At 34.5% G+C, this 2,879-nt stretch overlaps 1 long non-coding RNA gene across 1 annotated transcript; it reads right to left on the minus strand.

Annotated features, from left to right (window-relative positions):
- Positions 1 to 429: 429 nt before the first annotated feature.
- On the minus strand, positions 430 to 1,970 carry LOC142340172 (uncharacterized). Its single transcript, XR_012759058.1, has 3 exons — positions 1,857 to 1,970; positions 1,054 to 1,393; positions 430 to 802 (listed from the first exon to the last, which is right to left on the minus strand). It is a non-coding gene; the product is annotated as an uncharacterized LOC142340172 (long non-coding RNA).
- Positions 1,971 to 2,879: the final 909 nt, after the last annotated feature.

The following is a 2,879-nucleotide window of genomic DNA, read 5'->3' on the forward strand; positions in this document are numbered from 1 at the left end:
TTTTCACCGTACCTTAAAAGTAACCCTAAAACTTTATTCGTAAGTCCGCCACTGCCGGTCCCAAGTCCGGAATTGAAAAGGAGGGAAAAAACCCCAAATCATACTGGAAATCGCTCAAAAAAGTCAGTTTTAACATGACTTGAGTAATTTTTCCGACACAATATTACCAATTTCATGCTTAACATAGACATTTTTAGCTCGTCTGCCATAGTAATCCAGCAAGGTAACCAAAAGAGATTTCAAAATCTTACAAGAACCATGCAAGAAGAATTCAACTCTTGCAAGAATCTTGTAAGATAAATGAAAGAAATATGCATTATCTTGCAAGATTTCTTGCAAGTTTCTTGCAAGATTTTGAATTCTTTGATCACTAGGAGAACATGACCTTGGGCCCTAGAAACGCGCCGAGCTTCGAGAATAATAGTGAAATTGAACAATTGCAAAAGTTACAATTCAAGTATTAATTTAAACTTTGTTTATTTCTTTTTATAAATCAACCATGAATTAAACATGCTAGTTTATCACCTAAATATGGCTAAAATCTTTGTTCTTATTCTGGGTCTGGATATTGGAATGCTCTTTTCATGTTTCATTCTGAAAATTTCTGACTTTAATTAGCTTTGAACGTTTCCTATGGTCCTGTAGCGAATGAAGTCTTGAACTGTGACATCACAAAATGCGTCATCTTTCTTCATTTTTTCTCGGGCTATTCTTGTGTCACATGGCTTGCAAAATTCAAAAACATTTTCTGCACGACGTTGCAAATTTTCTTTCGTTTGTCTCTTCTTTTAATTCTTGAGCGCTGAAAGAGAATCTGGTGTTAGATTGATCGTGACTTCTAAATACCCGTCAAATATGGTACAAAATTGCCGATTAAACCCGACATACATGCGACCCAGTTCCGTGGGGGATTATTTCCGAGACCCGATAAATTAGCAGAGGTTAATTTTAATTCATATGTCTTTTTTCGACTAATTGAGGCATTTAGAAATCAATAATAGCAATGATCAGATTCCGCGATTGCACAAATATTGGAGAATTATGCAAACTGACCTGTCAATTGGTGGACATCTGTTACATAATTGTTGCGTCACAATTGATCGTTATGTGTACAATTACATAATCGGAGCAATATTCAATCTCTGATCATTGATCACAACTTTTCTCGCCGAAATGGGTCGAGTCTCGGCAGTGACCTACCATAGGCACAGAGACTACACCCACCGCTCGTAATTGAGCCCGTTGCTGGGGTTTTCACCGAATAGTAACTAGACTTGGAAGAGTAGGATGATTTTTTATGATAATAGGTATAACTTCCAATTATGCATTGCATAAACACAAATACACATAGATGAATTGCGGTCAACTTCATTTTTTCAAGGTTATATTATGGCTGATAACGGCAAAAGTAAGTTAGCACTGATGTAAAAATTAATCAAGTAAATGACCTATTATGGACGTGAAATGGTGACAGATTCAGGCAATTGTTGAGGATATGGTTGTAAATTTAACCCTTATAAGTACCTGTTGGCCTACACCGACTACTTGGGAAGTCTGGCCAAGAACCATCTAAACTTTGCTATAAATGAACACTCATTAACCATTTTTTCCCTTGAAAAACTATAGTTTTTCACAGTTTTCGACAATTATTTGAGAACACGGTGTCCATTTGACCTTTATACTTCCCTGAAAACCATATGTGGGCAAAAATATTAGTAAAAGAAACTTATACTCTATTTCTCTCCCTGATTACATAGAATGGGTTATCTTCAATTGTTACATGTGACAAATTAAAACATGTAAACATGTCTAAAATTGACTTTTATTTTGGAAAACCTAATACAATTCGAAATTACTTTTGCCGCTGAGATTTCTCAATTGAGCTGATGGTCGACTGTACACTAGCTTGCTCTTTAAAATAAAATGATCGATTTTCAGAGAAGCACATAGACATGAATCGAAGAAACGGCGGGCAGCCCAAAAAATGCGAAAAGTCAACGGAAAGATCATGAGAATGATCTCTCTGTTTAAACTTCTGGTGAGCTGTGATCTCAAATTGACAAATACTGTCAATTTGAGGAACTTGTTACCCAAAAGGAACTTGTTATGTTACCCAAAAAAGGAACTTGATACCCAAAAGTGGACCCACAAACACAAAAACAGAATAACTGTATCCCCATACCTATATTTTAGAGATCAATAGATGAATGAACTTATGAACTTTTTAATGAAAAAATAGATGGCTACAGAAAAGGGCTATTCGCTATAATTTTCAGTAGGACGGTATCATACGGGTAAAATATTATAGTTGGTATTACTTCAAAAAACTTCTCAAACTCGTCAAAAAGATTTAAAAATATACTAATCAAAAATAAGGGAAGTTATCAAGAAATTCATTGACCAACGGAAATCAGATTACAGAGAGTTGATTAATCTCAATTTCTGTATTTGACAATCTCATTTTTCATTTGAATTTATTGTCAAAAACCTTAAAATTAGATCAATTTCAAACAAGGAAAATCGAAACAATAAAAAGTCTATACATTACTTACCTGTGCCACGCAAACGTATACAACCTGAGCTAGGTATTAAAAAGCCTGAAAAACCTGATCCTGTTTGGAACCCAAAAATGTTCCAAGAGTGAGTACGTTTTGTTAGTTTTTCGTGTTCTAGCAAATTTGTCGAAATTAGCAACATTGTGAACACAGGTACCAAAAGTAATAAAATTCCTAATCATTTCGTTGCTAATTTCATTTGCATTTACGGTTGTAGTTCACGTTATCCTCTAATTCCAATTTGTTCATGTCTACGATGCTCCTACTAATGTATTGTTCATTCCTTAAACCTTCTGTTTTTAAAACATTAAATAAATCTTTTCA

This window comes from Convolutriloba macropyga, chromosome 5, assembly GCF_964194025.1.
Source record: "Convolutriloba macropyga chromosome 5, txConMacr16.3, whole genome shotgun sequence".
Taxonomy (NCBI): Eukaryota; Metazoa; Xenacoelomorpha; order Acoela; family Convolutidae; genus Convolutriloba; species Convolutriloba macropyga.